The sequence below is a fragment of the Cnephaeus nilssonii genome (genome assembly GCF_951640355.1).
Source record: "Cnephaeus nilssonii genome assembly, chromosome: 6".
Classification (NCBI taxonomy): Eukaryota; Metazoa; Chordata; class Mammalia; order Chiroptera; family Vespertilionidae; genus Cnephaeus; species Cnephaeus nilssonii.
The window spans coordinates 104,770,408-104,787,831 of NC_137077.1; positions in this window are offsets into that span (position 1 = coordinate 104,770,408).

Consider the following 17,424-nt stretch of genomic DNA (forward strand, 5'->3'; position numbering starts at 1 on the left):
ACAGATGGTGGCAATGCAGGTCTGACCCTCTCTGGTTTGGTCCTGGGCAACCTGTATCGATGCACAGCTGCTGACTGCTGGTATGGCAAGGCGTCGTCAGCGTCTTCCATCTCTGGACTGTTTCTCCTCTTATCTTTGTGGTTGGGGCAGACCTGACAACTCCTCTCTGTTGCAGGAATCCCCATGGTCTTGGAGTAGTTTTCTGAAAATATACAAACATATTCTCGACCAAAAGTTAATAAAGGAATCTTTTCTATAAAATTGACATGGGATCCTTTTTATTTTTGCCCAAATGATTTTCCTTTGGCTTATTTTGACACCATGTGTGATTTTCATGGGTGTATTGCTATTAACATTACAAATGAAAATTAATTTTCTACAGTAAAAATTTTCTAGATTTGATTTACTTACAGGATATTTTTCCTTACATGATATTAACCTACTATTTGTTTGTTTCTTGGTCTCTAGGTTGTTTATTCTACTCGGATCTTTATTATTCCCTTCCTTTTGTTTACTCTGGGATTTTCTTGTTACTCTCTAATTCTGTAAGTAGTACAGTTAGATAGTTTATTACCTTTTTTCTTGTTTTTGAGGTAAGCCTGTAGAGCTATGAACTTCCCTCTTAGGACTGCTTTCACTGTGTCCCACAGATTTTGGATTGTTGTGTTTTCATTGTCATTTGTTTCCAGGATGCTTTTTATTTCTCTTTGGTAACCCAATTATTGTTTAATAGCATGCTCTTTAGCCTCCAAGTGTTTGATTTTTTATCATTGTTTTTATTGTAGTTGATTTCTAATTTTATGCTATTGTGATCTGGGAAGATGCTTGATATCATTTCTATCTTTTCGAATTTGAAGAAACTTTGCCTGTGTCCTAATATGTGGTCTATCTTTGACAATATCCTGTGTGCACTTGAGAAGAATGTATATTCTGTAGCTTTGGGGTGAAATAATCTGGATGTCAATTAATTCCATCTGATCTAGTGAGTCACTTAGTATTGCTGTTTCTTTGCTGACTTTTTGTTTAGAGGATTTTTCCAGTGGTGTCAATGGGGTATTAAAGTCCCCTACTATGATTGTATTGTTGTCAATCTCACCCTTTGATATCTTCCAGAAGTTTTTTGTTGTTTTTTTTTTAAATGTATTTGGGTGCTCCTGTATTGAGTGCATATCTTTACCAGAGTTATATCCTCTTGTTGAATTGCTCTCTTTACTATTATGAAGTGGCCCTCCTTATCTCTTGTTATGGCCTTCAATTTGAGGTCTATTTTGGCAGATATAAGTATTGCTACCCCAGCTTTTTTTTCATTTCCATTTGCCTGAGAAAATATTTTTCATCCCTTCACTATCAGTCTGTGAGTCCTTTGTTCTGAGGTGGTCTCCTGTAGACAGCAAATATATGGGCCATGTTTTATTTTCCATTCAGCTACCCAATGTCTTTTGATTGGAGCATTTAATCCATTTATGTTTAAGGTTAGTATTGATAGGTACTTGTTAGTCGCCATTTTTATTCTTTATGCCTGTGTTCCCTCTTCCCCTTCTATTTATTCTTGTTACAGAAGTCTCTTCAGCATTTTTTTTGCATTGCTGGCTTGGTGGTAATAAACTCTCTTAGCCATTTTTTGTCTGAGAAGCTCCTAATTTCACCTTCACTTTTGAATGATAGCCTTGCTGCATAGGGTATTCTTGAATTCAGTCGCTTGCTTTGCATCACTTTGTATATTTCATTCCATTGCCTTCTGGCCTAATGTTTTTCTGTTGAGAAGTCAGTTGCTAGTCTAATGGGAGATCCCTTGTTGGTAACTTTCTGCCTCTCTTTGGCAGCCTTTAGGATTCTTACTTTGTCCATTGGTGTTAGCCAATTTAATTATGATGTGTCTTTGGGTTCATCTTGTTTGGGACTCTATGTGCTTCTGGGACTTGTGTGGCTTTTTTATTCCCAACATCAAGGACGTTTTCTGTCATTATTTCTTCAAGCAGGTTTTTTATTCCTTGCTCCACTTCCTCTCCTTCTGGAACCCCTTTTTTTTGTTATTTCAAAGCTCCCTTAGGCTCTACTCCTGCTTTTTAAATTTTCTTTCTAGTTGCTGCTGTGGTGTGTTTTTTTCTACCTTGCCTTCTAATTTGCTGATGCAGTCCTCTGCTTCTTCTAGTCTACCGTTGAAGCCTTCCATTGTGTTCTTTATTGCAGCTATGTCATTCTTCATTTCCTCTTGATTCCTTTGCATGTTGGTGACATTCTCATTCAACTCCTTATAATGAAGATTTTCCCTCTCAGAAAATTATATTCTAGGACTAAAGCCAGGTTACAGTAACTTAGGAGAAAGGGAAGGTACAGATATTTCTAATTGGTCTTGGTATTTCTTATTTCCTTTCTTGTTACTAGAACACCAAGGTGTTGAGCTAGGTGCCTGGCTTCCCCAATGAAGATTACATTGTCTGACCCCCTGACAGTAAGTGGGGAGTTATGCTTTTTTCTTTTTACAAACTTGCTAAAGGTAGGTAACTATACCTATAGTGAATCTAATTTTCACATGTTTCAGGGAATCTATAATTTGGAATGCAGGAGCCTGAAAGCACTGCGTGGGCTTCACTTTTTATTTGCTCATCACTCAGAGGTAGGACAATGTCTGCTGTTCAGTTGTTAGAAGGTCAGATGATTGCTGAAACTCATCACTGAGGGGCTTAGGAAGAACAAGAGAAAAATGCAAGTGTGTATAACCTAAAGTCACACAGTAATTGTTAGAGGAATTAAAAAAGAGTTGGCACTTTTTTGGGGGGGATTTAGGTACATTAAACCTTCATCTGCCATCAGATGAAGTGAATGGGTAATGGGTAAAATTGCTTCAGCAAGAATGATAAACAAAAACCTCGTAATTTTAGAAAAGTGGAGATCACCTCCAGAAGAAATTGCCAACAAAGTTAATAGTAACCCTTACCTCTTTAAAAGTGGTACTAGGCAAGCTGTGCAGAAGGCAGGGCATTCTTGCTCTTAATTTTAGCACTCAGTATCATTTTATTTCTAAATATGAGCACACTTTAGTAAAAATGAACACACACATGACTCTGGCTCTGTTTCTGAGTGACACCAAATGATTTTTCAATGTGGGCAAAGTCTGCAAAACACTGTGCAGAGAAAGCCCAAATATATACTGGACGGGTTTCCACCCAGAGGCTAGACTGTTTATAATTTTCAGAAAATCGTGCCTTCTTTGGTATGTTCCATCTCTGCTTGTCACAGGAGGGAAAGTACTCTTCTTTAACCCAGCTCTTGATCTGACTTTTACCAAAGTAATTAGTTAGCATTCTGTTTTCTTGTTTCCTCAGAAAGAATTATTGGAGCTTTCAGAATATTAGAACATGATTTTTCTTCTGTTGTATAAATATTTAGCTGGACATGATTTTTTTTAAGGATATGTATTTTTTTATTTGAAAATGTTCTTTCAGTATGGCATTTTACTCCAAAAGATGTAGCTTGTTGGATGTTAAAAAATAAAACAAAACAAAACCCTCGTTAATAACAGTGCTAGACCACAGAAGAATTAACTGCTAGCATCTCATGTGAAAATCTTTTACTATGAGTATCTGGTGTTTTCCTGTAGATTTTATTAAAATTGAAAGTCACAGGAAAATAAATACATTTCCCCTTTAACTGCACAAGACCTCTTGCTCACCTTACACAAGTTAGTTAAGTACATCAGTATATCACATCTTTAAAATAATTTTCTTTAATATTCCTCTTTTTATATTACATGAGTCACAAATCAACCTTTTTTTAAATCTCAGAATTATAGTTTTTCTTCTATTATTTCCAAATTGAAGGTAACATTTTTTTACACCAAGCTCTCTGAAGGGTAGAAGGTAATGTGCTTCAAGCTCCAGAAGGTGCTTGTCCCATGGAAGTGAACTTCAGAGCACTCCCAGGTGCAGCCAGAACTCATCTGAGGAATGCCAGGTCTCAAAGACACTTGGCAGTATTGCCACTGCAGATGTTCAAGTCAGAAGGCCTCGTCTTGGCTCCTCTTCAAGGAGAGTGAGGTCTTTGTTAAACTCTAATGGGAACTGGCAGAGTTCTTTGATAGTTGTTAAGGTTTTAAGGGAATGAGATAGTGACATTAAATTTGCAACAGTTATTTTGAAAAACCTTCAAATACATAGAAATAGCCCTATTTCTGCTATTAAATGACTTTTGGACAAGTAATGTATTACCTTCACATTACTTTTATGTTTTTGCACTTGTATGTGTTTTTTTCCATTTTTTTTCTACAAGCTGAGTTTCTAGTTTTTGTTTGGGTTCAATTTTAGGTTGTCAGAATAGGTTAAGTTCTCTTGAATATGGAGCTTTTCTTTATAACCTTCATCAACAATACTCTAACATTACATCTAAAATCTGGGAATTTCTTTTTCACACATCTATAAATAAAGAAATTTCAAATATCATATTTAGTGTGTTTTCTTGCAAACAGGAATCCTATATTATGGAATTATGAAGAAAGGTATGGGCTTTATTTTTATATTCTAAGGTTTAATCTGTCTAAGTCCAAAATGTTAGTGTTAGTAATTTCCACAGCTCTGTGAAGGCTCCTCCTAAATCTATTCTGTGCCAAGATAATACAACCCATTTTATCCCCTAAGGGAAACTGGAATACTTTCTCAATCCACATTTTCTATGCTACTTGACTCTTCCATCTGCCTCCAGCTAGGACTCTGCCTAACACATTGCTGCCACATTTCCAAAAACAATTCACTGTGTCTGAAAATATAGATGCCATCGATTTCTATGCCCTGTCTGTGGATTCACCAGTTGTTGGAATAAATGCTGTCCACAACAGCACTAGCTCTTACAGCCTGATAAAACCATCAACAGCCTGCTGATTTGGCATCCCAGCTATTCTGTATGAACTAAGCTCTAGAAGGAATTTTCACAGAAGGTTAGTGGTGGTAGAATGCACCCACAGCAATAGCATAGATTGCATCATTACATATTTACGGTCTTCTGTGAGCCTGCAGCAAAGTTTTTGCTACATTCTAATCACTTTGAATAAAGGTAATGATGCAACATTAGCAACACTATTTTCTCTTGTTCTAGAGTATTTTTGAAGTTTTCTTTACAACTTGAAGTCTTAATTATGCATATACCCTGTATTATAGTATGTTTGATGCACCGAGACTCTGAAAGTCTATTGAGATATAAGGTGTTTTAGGCTATTTCTCCTAAAACTAAAAGGATGGGCACACTAAACCTTTTGAAAATTGTCTAAATTTTATATTTTTCTTTTTGTATCCCATCTATAATTTCTACAATTTTAGATCTCTAATTTGTTACAGTCAATCTCCTCCTGTGGATATAGAAACTATCAAAGCTTTCTAGAATTATTACTAAAGTAAGAAAAGGTTCCAATCAAGATATTTTCTAATGGACTCTGCAATGTCCATTTTGGCTTGCTTGGAGTCCCCCTTCCCTTTTATTTTGTATATTTCCCTTTCTTTACTAGATTCTAAGTCTAGTAAGATTTGTAAGTCATGTTCCAGGATTCCATAGAGGTGCTGGAAAGCACCACAGATGGGAACTAGACCCCAGGTTTCTTCTTGCCTAAGAAAGTTCATGTTGGCAAAAAGGTTGAAAAAACCACAGCTCTGGATGAATGAGGTTATTTAACAAATTACATATAGGTAAGTGAGTAGGTAAAGTCCATGAAGATATAAAGAGTAGATATATTGAATTCTTCCATTGACAGATGTATTATCTATTGGTACAATTATAATAAAAACAAGACCACCCAAACTACAAAACTCTTTAAATAAAGAAAAATAGGGAAAGATGAAAGGTTACAGAGTATTCTAGTTGGTCTTTAAAAATTGGGATTGGCTAATCTTTGGGGGTTGTACTTAAAGACTTCTCCCTTGATATTAAACCCCTGTGAATGTCAAAGAAAATTTAATCCATATGTTTTTGATTCAATTAGTCTTAACTCATTAAATGTTTTTTTAAAAGCTATTTGAAATTTGAGACGCTTTTTTATGAGCTTTAGTAATCCTTTGTTCTTTGAATTATAAAGGAGAATTTTTCCAAGAGTTAATGGTACTTGAACCTCAATACACTTACAGACATTCTAAACTGAGAAAAAAACCCAGTATTCTGTCACAACCAATGACTTGGGTACTTGAAAATTCACTGCCACTTGATACCCTTCACAGGCCTGATGGTGCTGGATTGTTTCTTTTACATGTGACTATGGATTTGCCTATAAAATAGTTATTGCTGCTCAACTATGGTAATATCTATGAATGGAAAACAAATTCAAGTTCCAACCAGTCTTTTAGGAAAGTGTATTAAATAAAAATCTAATATTCTGGGAAGCAGAAGTCACTATTCTTCTTTACTTTGTTTCTTATTATTACAGGTCAGAATATATAAATTGGTTAAGTTAAACTCAGGAGTCAGCATATAACAGTTGAACCAAAGGAGTGAAAATTTTTCCATTTAAGAGGCACTAAACATTCAAATACAATATTTTCAGGATTCCTCAGAACAATATCTGAAAAGAAACCGTGTTTGCAGAGAACACAGGTTTGCTGAATCATATTGGTGGCTTGTGTTCTATTAAGGTTTATCCGAAGTAGATTTTCAAGACTCGAGCTCTGTGTTGGACTTGGTGATGATGATGCAAACAGCCATGAAGAAATATTCTCTCTGGCTTAAGAGTAAGAATTTGTTTTCTGTTAGTTTTCTGTTTGTTTTAATAGGTTGAATGATGAAAACTACTCCTAGAAAGAAAGAAAAAGTATTTAAGACATGTAGAAGCCATATTTTATAACCATCAGGTATTGAGTATGGAATTTGAAGAAGCAGTGTATTAAAAATTCCTTTATAGCCAGAGACATGGCTCATGTAGATCCAAGTTTCAAACAGCTCATGTGACAAACAGAGAAGGCAGCATTATAGAGAAGCGGTAGTGATAGCTATTATAATTAAATCCAAGAAAGAAGATGCTACTAGCAAATGATGTAATCATGTAAGCATCTGTAATATCAACATTATTTTCCCCTGTAAAAGATTACATAACACAGAGATGGATGACATTGTAAATCCCCCTGGGTGAGGAGGAGGAAATCCATCTGATGAGACCTGGTTTTTTGTTTGTTTGTTTTTTGCCTTTTAAAAACTTATTGTTATTGTTTAAAATATATTTTATTCATTTTTTTTAAAGAGAGGAAGGGAGAGGGATAGATAGTTAGAAACATCGATGAGAGAGAAACATCGATCAGCTGCCTCCTACACACCTCCTACTGGGGATGTGCCCGCAACCCAGGTACATGCCCTTGACCGGAATCGAACCCGGGATCCTTTGGTCCGCAGGCCGACGTTCTATCCCAGTTAGGGTGAGAACTTATTATTTTTTAATTAAAATTCTTTATTATTTAAATTATTACATGAGTCTCCTTCCCCCGCCACCCCTTTTGACCTCTCCCTAGCTGTTCCAATCCCCAGCACATGCCCTCACCCCTCTACTGTCTGTGTCCATTGGTTATGCTCACATGTATGCATACAAGTCCTTTGATTGATCGCTTACCCCTCAATCCCCAGCCTTCCCTCATAGGTTGAATAGTCTGTTTGATGCCTCTATGTCTCTGGTTCTATATTTGTTCATCAGTTTATGTTGTTCATTATATTCCATAAATGAGCGAGATCATGTGATATTTATATTTCTCCGACTGACTTATTTCACTTAGCATAATGCTCTCTAGTTCCATCCATGCTGTTACAAATGGTAAGAATTCCTTCTTTTTTACATCAGCATAGTATTCCATCATGTAGATGTACCACAGTTTTCTAATCCACTCATCTGCTGATGAGCACTTAGGCTGTTTCCCAATCTTAGCTATGGTGAATTGTACTGCTATGAACATAGGGGTGCATATATCCTTTCTGATTTGTGTTTCTAGTTTCTTGGGATATATTTCTAGAAGTGGGAATACTGGGTCAAATGGGAGTTCCATTTTTAATTTTTTGAGGAAACTCCATACTGTTTTCCACAGTGGTTGCACCAGTCTGCATTCCCACCAGCAGTGCAAGAGGGTGCTTTTTTCTAGGCATCCTCTCCAGCACTTGTCCTTTGTTAATTTGTTGATGATAACCATTCTGACAGGTGTGAGATGGTATCTCATTGATGTTTTGATTTACATCTCTCGGGTGATTAGTGATTTTGAGCATGTTTCCCTATGCCTTTTGGCCTTCTGTATGTCCTCTTTCTAAAAGTGTCTATTTAGCTCCTTTGCCCATTTTTTTTGATTGGGTTGTTTATCTTTTGTAAGTTGTATGAGTTCCCTGTAAATTTTGGGGATTAAACCCTTATAAGAGATAACATTGACAAATATGTTCCCCCATGCAGTGGGCTTTCTTGTTGTTTTGTTGATGGTTTCTTTTGCTGTGCAGTATCTTTTTCTTTTGAAGTAGTCCCATTTGTTTATTTTCTCCTTAGTTTTCATTGCCCTAGGAGCTGTATCAATAAAGATATTGCTACAACATATTTCTGTTATTTGCTGCCTCTGGATTCTTCTAAGATTTTTATGGTTTCCAGTCTTATGTTTATGTACTTTATCCATTTTGAGTTTATTAGAGAGCAACAAGAAAAGCCCAGAGTAAGCAGAAGGAAGGAAATAATAAATATCAGAGTGGAAATAAACGACATAGAGACAAAAAAAAAAAAAAACAATAGAAAAGATGGATAAAACTTGGTATGTTTTTTCTACCAGGGCTGATTGGGAAGGTTGATGTGTAAACATAGCAGTATTATGTTCACTATTGTGACTCAGGGCTTTTAAGTGATGCAGAGTGACTACAAAGATCAGGTGTCTGAAATTGCAGCAGTAAACATATGATGTCTTAGTTCCATTGGCTTCCAGATAAACACACATTTCATAGTGCATTGATAATGTTTATTTTTATTTTATTTTTATTTCATTTTATTTTATTTGTCTGGTAATTGTAGAGGAAGGTCAAGGATTGCTTTTGAATGGAGGAAATAATTGTCAGCACAATATAAGCCTTTATTTATATAGAAAAACATGCTTTCAAATAAAATTTCCTATAAAAATTAACTTTGATTAAGGGTAGGGTATGTAAAAGTTTTGTTAAAATTTCAAAAAACCTCATATCCCATGGAATAAACCCATAACAAAATGTATCCAATGCTCTGTAATCACACTATGCTAAAATGCTGGTGGCAGGAGTTTATATGAGGACACATGGTCTCTCCCCATATGATTAGTTCTACCCATATAGGCCCATTCAATTTCTTATCTTCAAACCTTGCAAAAAAGAGGAAAATTACGCTTGAAAAATTTTTTAAATTAATAAAATTATATGCACAAATGAGGCATTTATAGAGTCAGAATTTTTTATTTTTTTCAATTTATTGGGGTGACATTGATTAGTATGATTATATAGGTTTCAAGTGTATATTTTTATCATACAAAATCTGTATATTGCTTTGTGTACCCACCATCCAAAGTCAAATCATCTTCCATCACCATATATTAGGCCCCAGAATTTTTTTTAAAAGATAAAACAATACCTGGCATATATTAAGTCTTTTTGTCAGCACTATAATTTATATATATGTAATATGTTTTTTTAAAAAGGTCCACTCACAATTTTATTTGTTTGATCTCTTATCCCTTTTGCAGTCTTAGCCATGATAGACAGTGCAGTAGAATCCCCACTAAGCTACCTGAGGTCAGATGCACAACTGCCTCAGCCCAGGTTAGTAATGTGAGAAAGAGTAATGAGAATCTTCCAAAAACAAACAAAAGCTATATTTATTTTTGTGGTTATTTAAAAAAAATAATATCCAATTTTTCATGTCTGTTTAATGAAATTCTGAGTCACGTTATTTTTCTTCACTTCTTCTTAAATGTAGGAGTCATATGAGGTATGTGAGGTATTAGGAAAATAATCCTGTGTGCAGTAGAGACTAAGATGGTTTCTGTGTTTCATGATTTTCCTCTCTCTTTTTATTTTTATTGTGTTTTTTTTAAAAACAGTTTTTTAATTTGCAGTTGTCACCCTTTGCTGACCAACACAAGTTTTGGGTCCTATGGGAACTGGGTCCTAAAGACCAGAGCAATGGTGTGCAGGATCTGGTTCCTTGAGGCAAAATTAAAATCACTGCCATCTGGGGAGAGACACTGAGGCTCCTCGCTTCATTTGAATCAAGAGGCAAACAGACTTTGGATTCTCTATCTCTGGCAATGGTTTTAATTCATTACTTATTAAGAAACCTCAGCTTACCTCAAAGAATTAAGATGAGATTATCTTTATGTTTGCTTATATATATTATTTTAAATAAATTGTGGGAACTCTAATCAGAGTACGCTGGATGTTCAAGGCCAATTTGAGTGTGGGGGCCCTGTCTAGAGTATGCCAGATCTTCAAGGCCAATCTGATCAAGGACACAGCACTCTTACTGTACACACTGCACAGGCATACCTTTTTATAACCCAAATATAGATGTCACTATTTGGCAAGAAGCTCTTTTATCTGGGTTGGTATAAGTGTGTTACTAACCAGCTGATGCAAGGCTGCTTGGTCGGGCTACTTTGTTAGTAATGGCTGCTATGTTTTCGTGGCTGCTTTATGAGGCTACTTTGAAGAACTCTTTTGTCTGATGGCTCCTTGTTAGCAATGGCTACCTGTTCTGCAATAAAGACTCTCCTATAGGCCTATGACTTCTCATGTTTTCTTCATCTACTAGCAAGCATCCACAATTCCTGGCAGAGAAGGACCTGTGCTTCCAACATAAATTCTTCGAAAAGACCATGAGGTGGAAAAAACAAACAAACAAACAAACAAAACCCAAAGACAGAAAACTTTGATATCTTCTTGATTTATTTTAAGAAGATAAATAAAACTTCTTTCTTGTTTGGACACATACTGAACTTACTCCAATTGTTATTACCTGTCTGGCAATAATTCTCAGAGCTATCTAATTTAGGTACAACACTCCATCCCCAAACCTCAGCCAGCCTTTATTGCTAATGTCCATTTAGTTTGTCAGTGAGAAGCTGAGATTCATGTGGAGTGATGAAAGGGGGTAAAATCATATGATGTGGTTTATGACAATTTAATAGATTTACGGGTTTTGGTTCATTACTTCTCAGCCAAATGTGTCTGCACCATGAAGAGTAAAAGAGGATTAAGGAGTAAAGGGCACTGGTGCTGATCTGGAGACTTGTAGTAAGCAGACCCAGTCAGGCACCAGGTGTGATTGATTTTGGGCACTTGTGGGACCCTAATAACTATGAGCAGAAATAAGAGCCCTCCTTGGCAGAAGGGGATGGTCAGGAAAGTCATTCCAGAGAAAGTGTCACTGAAACCCATAAACATTTCTCTCCTATGGCTCCCATTGTCCATCCCCCATCCACTTTTTCTTTAGGATTTATTCTAAGACCTCGGATTGTACTTTTGCTCCACATAATTAAGAATGCATTTGGGCTTGTATGAAGGAAAGTGTACAGACAGAGTAAATCATTGGAAGTAGAATCTGAAAAGGAAGAAAAAGTAAGAATTTAGTCCTGACAACATTAAAATGCATCTTTGGGGCACTGCTTTCACATTCATGATCAGAGTGGCTAGACTAGTGAACCTGCCCCAGGAGTCTGTGCCCTTTTATCCCCAGGTTCATAGGTTTGGGCTAAGGCATCAGAAATTGGAAAAAGAAGGGACAAGCTAACTTGTATGTGCTGCTGTCACCACAGGATGGCACACAGTAGGGGTGATGGCAAGTGTATAACTTAAGCCTAGAGCCCAATTATGATTCCAAACTTACATTTGTGTGAGTGTGTGTGTGTGTGTGTGTGTGTGTGTGTGTGTGTGTGTGTGTGAAAGAGAGAGAGAGAGAGAGAGAGAGAGAGAGAGAGAGAGAGAGAGAGAGATCAGGGAAGAAATTGGGAAGTTGGGGCTTTAAGGAGGGATAGTAATGCTGGAGGTCAGGCAGAGTGCTGAGAATCTACTGTTGTTTTTCTCATCGTGCCTAATTTGGGCTCATCTTGTGAGTCAAGAAGACTGGGAGATATATCAACCCTAACAGCCCTGTCTTTGTCTATTGTTTCCTGTCTCTCACTTTCTCAGCCTTAGAGCATTGCTAGCCAGAAGAACAGAACAAAGAATGAGGCCACGCCTGTACTTCCAGCTTCTTTAAGGTGCTCCTTAATGGACCCAGAGCAAAAATGTCCAATTTCGTTTCTCTGACATCTTGGCCATGTATTTTCTCTATTTTAGAGATCTTTCTCTTTCAATGTATTCCAAGACATGAAGTCTGGTTCCATTTCTCAGTGGTGTCTGGGAATCCCAAGATGGATGCACAGCCTTGATTAGGTACTGGAGATAACCGTTCTTAAGTAATCTCCCTGTGTTCTATTGGAGATTTTATGAACTGGTGTCTCTCTCTCTCTGGACTTGAGAACTGGGAGGTGGGCCTTGAGTGCAATCCATAACCCCCCACACTCAGAGAGGAGGTAGTACAAGAAGCACAGAGGAGAGAAATTCATGTAAAGTTGAATGGGGCAGGTGTGATGAGTAAAGCTTCCTGTGATTTCATCAGGCAAACATTTATATTTTAGAGATAGGCTGTCCAGTACAGTATCCACTAGCTGTATATAACCATAAAAATTAAACTGAAGTAACATAAAATTAAATTACACATTTAGTTTTTCAATTAAGTATCACATGTGGCTGAGGCAACTATCATTGGTAGCATGCAGAACACCTTTATCATTTCAGACAGTTATGTTGGTAACTGCCTCCTAGGGAGTTCCCAATGAAAGTGACTATGGAATGTGGCTTTGGTTATGGGGTTGTCTTCCAGAACCCTGAGTCCAATTAAGAAACCATCCTTTTATATTAAAAAAATCTTCTATATTTTATTTGGATAAAAGTTTTCTTTTCTTGACTTGATGGTAAGATGAGAGGAGGCTATTTTTAAAATCTGCTTCTGTTCTTGGAATTCCTTTGACCTTTAAAATTATGGTGTCACAATGATTGTCTTTGGTGGTTCGAATGTTTAGTTCTCTTAGGACACCTGCTTCATGAGCAGTTGCAGTCTGTGCCTACTACAATGAGCTGTCACTGTCTGCACTTTTCTATTGAGACAAATGAGACTAGCAATATTTTTACAGCATGCAATTAGCAATAAGTTAATGACACTTTACATTCAAACAAAATATTTCATCTATTCTAGTTTTTCTAAAGCTTTAAATTAATGTAGTTTCTTTTTTAGCAAAAAATTGTTTTTATAATTTTTAAAAATTCTTTATTGTTTAAAATATTACATATGTCTCCTTTTCCCCCATTGAGTTCTCCCCAGCTGTTCCCATCCTCCCAACATATGCCCTCACCCCCATATTGTCTGTGTCTATGGGTTATGTTTATATCATCTATTCTAGTTTTGACAGAGTTAAAATTGTGCCCTACATGTTAACATTAAGTAATGTGTATATAAAAATTTCAGAGAAAATACAATTTCTTCAGCTTAGTGCTAAAAGTCCACCAGAAGAGAATCTAGGAAGTAGGACACATTGACATTCCACCTAGAATAGCTCCTGCAGGAGCAATCCTATATAATAAAGAGGTAATATGCAAATTGACCGTCACTCCAACACACAAGATGGCCACCCCCAGGTGATCAAAGATGGCCGCCCCCATGTGGACACAATATGGCCACCAGAAGATGGCCAGCAGGGGAGGGCAGTTGTGGGTGATCAGGCCAGCAGGGGAGGGTAGTTGGGGATGACTCAGGCCATCAGGGGAGGGCAGTTAAGGGCAACCAGGCCAGCAGGGAGCAGTTAGGCATTGATCAGGCTGGAAGGGGAGTGGTTAGGGGGTTATCAGGCTGGCAGGCAGAAGCAGTTAGGGGTAATCAGGCAGGCAGACAGGTGAACGGTTGGGAGCCAGTAGTCCTGGATTGTGAGAGGGATGTCCAACTGCCTGTTTAGGCCTGATCCCAGAGGGTGGGATTGGGCCTAAATGGGCAGTCGGACATTCATCAAGGGGTTCCAGATTGGAGAGGGTGCAGGCTGGGCTGAGGGACACACCGCCCCACTCCACCCCCACCCCCGTGCATGAATTTCGTGCACCGGACCTATAGTAGGTATGATAATAGGTGTCTATAAAGGCAAGAAACTCTGAGTGTGGAGCCAGTAGCATTTGAGTATGTTTTGAAATGACTTCATTTCCTTGTAAATAAAACCTTATATACAACTAATAATATATCTGAATGACACAGTGATTAAGAGGCATGGCTTTGGACATAGACACACCTAAGATCACATTGTGAATGTTCCTAAAAGCAGGTGACCACTGAATTAACAAGTGTCAGTTTTTTTCTACTCTATAAACTCTGAATAACACTTGAATGTACCTCATTTTGTTAGAGGATCCAACAAGTTAAGAGTTTAACATGCCAGTTTTGTACTAAAAGTTATCTTTTATCTTTTTAAAGAACCACCTCTTGATTTAGCACTAAATTCTTAGTACATAGCTGGCATGTTGTAAGTGCTCAATGATGATGATGATTTTATTTAAAAATAGAGGCCCGGTGCACGAAATTCGTGCACAGGGGCGGGGGGGTGTCCCTCAGCCCAGCCTGCACCCTCTCCAATGTGGGACCCTCGAGCGATGTCCAACTGCTCGTTTAGGCCCCTGGGATCGGGCCTAAATGGGCAGTTGGACATCCCTCTCACAATCCAGGACTGCTGGCTCCCAACTGCTCGCCTGCCTGCCTTCCTGATTGCCCCTAACCGCTTCTGCCTGCCAGCTTGATCACCCCTAACCACTCCCACGCCAGCCTGATTGATGTCTAACTGCTCCCCTGCCAGCCTGTTTGCCCCCAACTTCCCTCCTCTGCTGGCCTGGTCACCCCTAACTGCCCTGCACTGCAGGGTTGATCGCCTCCAACTGCCCTCCCTTGCAGGCCTGGTCCCTCCCAACTGCCCTCCCCTGCTGGCCATCTTATGGTGGCCATCTTGTGTCCACATGGGGGCAGGATCTTTGACCACATGGGGGAAACTATATTGTGTGTTGGAGTGATGGTCAATCTGCATATTACTCTTTTATTAGATAGGATAGAGGCCTGGTGCATGGGTGGGGGCCAGCTGGTTTGCCCTGAAGGGTGTCCCGGATCAGGGTGGGGGTTCCAACAATAGAAATTTTTAGTCTCAGAAAAGCTACCTGAGAGCAGTTGAAATTTCATTGTCTTTCTGACATATGTTGCCTCCCTTTATGAATTAGGAGTGTGTCTGTAGGCAGTGTGAAATCTCTCTGAAACACCCACATATGTCTTATTTCAACAGTGGCCTTTGTTTCTTATGTGACTTGTCACTCCAACTTTCAGGTTTGAAAACAGTGTCGCTAAAATATGACCAGTAAATGAGTAAACTAATCACGTTAGTTTTAACAAGAAACTACAAAGAAGTGTGAATGTATTTTTAGAAACAGTAAGTGTAGAAAACATGTAAATGAATGAGTTCCTCAAGAAAGTTTATTCTCCCTGTTCAAAATGTTATCAATACAATTCTTATGATGTATTTAATAATCTTTCTTAGAAGAGAAATATGATGATCATTAAGAATCATGACAGTCAAAATAACAAAAGTCAAACAAAAACAAAAAAACACATCTGAAATCATTTAAGCACTAAAATATGATGCTTAAAAATTTAGTGTCAAATTGTATTAATTTAAAAGAACATAATGAGCCTAATTAAGTGTTTGTCAATATTGTTCATTTTTTTAAAGAACCAGCTCTTGATTTAATTGATCTTCTGTATTGCTTTTTTAGACTTTATTTTGCGTATTTCTTCTCTGATCTTTATTATTTATTTTCTCCTACTCCCTTTGGGCTTTGTTTGTTGTTATTTTTTCAAGTTTCTTTAAGTATAGAGTTAGATTGTTTATCTGAGATTGTTCTTGTTTCCTGAGATAGAACTGTAAAGCTATGAATTTCCCTCTTAGGGCTGCTTTAACAGTGTGCCATAGATTTAGGGTTGTTGTATTATTTTCATTTATGTCAAGGCATCTTTCTTTTCCTTACTTGATCTCTTTGTTAACCCATTCATTATTTAGTAATTTATTTAGCATCCATGACTTAGTGTGTTTTTCAGTTTTTTTTCTTGTGATTGATTTCTAGTTTTATTTCATTATGATTAGAGAAAATGCTTGATATAATTTTAATCTTCTTAAATTTATTGAGGCTTGTGTTGTGTCCTAACATGTGGTCTAGCTTCAAAAATGTTCCATGTGCACTTGAAAAGAATGTATATTCTGCTGGTTTGGGATGAAATGCTTTGAAAATACCAATGGAATCTATAGAGTTAACAAAATTCCTATCAAGATACCCTTCTCCATACCTTGATCAAAAAAATAAAATAAAATTTCTGCTCTGCTTTACCAAACTCAGTCTCTCTCTACTGGGACAAATGCCACTGTAAAAAGGACATTGGTTTGGCTCCCTGACCCAAGAGGTTGGAAACACATTCAACCTCTACTTGTTTCTTTTTCATTGAAAAAATAGAAAAGTGGAAAAGAAAATATGTAGTATCTTGAGTTTTGCCAGTTTAAAAATAAAAAGATTGTTTCCAATTTAAAAAGAAATGTATTTTTAAACCTATGTAATCTTATTAAGCAATTTCACAGTAATAAATTAAATTTTAAAATAAAATATATCTAATGAAACCAAAGCATGATCATAACCGAATAAAATGATAAATTTGACTTCCAAAAATTAAAAGTATATGCCCTACCCCTGGGTCCGGGTGAGGCCATGCGCCCCTGGGTCCGGGTGAAGCTGGATCCCGGGTCCAGGTGAGGCCATGTCCCCCTGGATCCGGGTGAGGCTGGGTCCCGGGTCCGGAGGAAGCCACGCGCACCTGGGTCCAGATGAGGCCACGCACCCCCTGGGTCCGGGTGAGGCCACATGCCCCTGGGTCTGGCCGAGACCCAACCAGAGGGAATCGAACCTGCATTACCACCATTTGTCCACCATCCAGAGCTGAGGGGTCAGTGCCGACATGTACACATAAGGAACTGATGGACATTGATATTGGGTCTCAAAAGAACTGTTGGTCCAGAAAGAAACTCACTACAGACTGATTCATTTGCCTGTCAGCATAACTATTATTGCTCATCTCACATTCAGTTCATATAAGTATTCTCTAGTGACACATGATCTCGCTCATCTAGGGGAAATGATGAACAACATAGACTGATGAACAAGAACAGAACCAGAAACAAGGAGGCATCGATTGGACTATCGGGCCTCAGAGGGAGGATAGGAGATGGTGGGGGGAGGGGGGAGAGATCAACCAAAGGACTTGTGTGCATGCATATGAGCCTAACCAATGGTTAAGTTCAACAGGGGGTTGGGGCA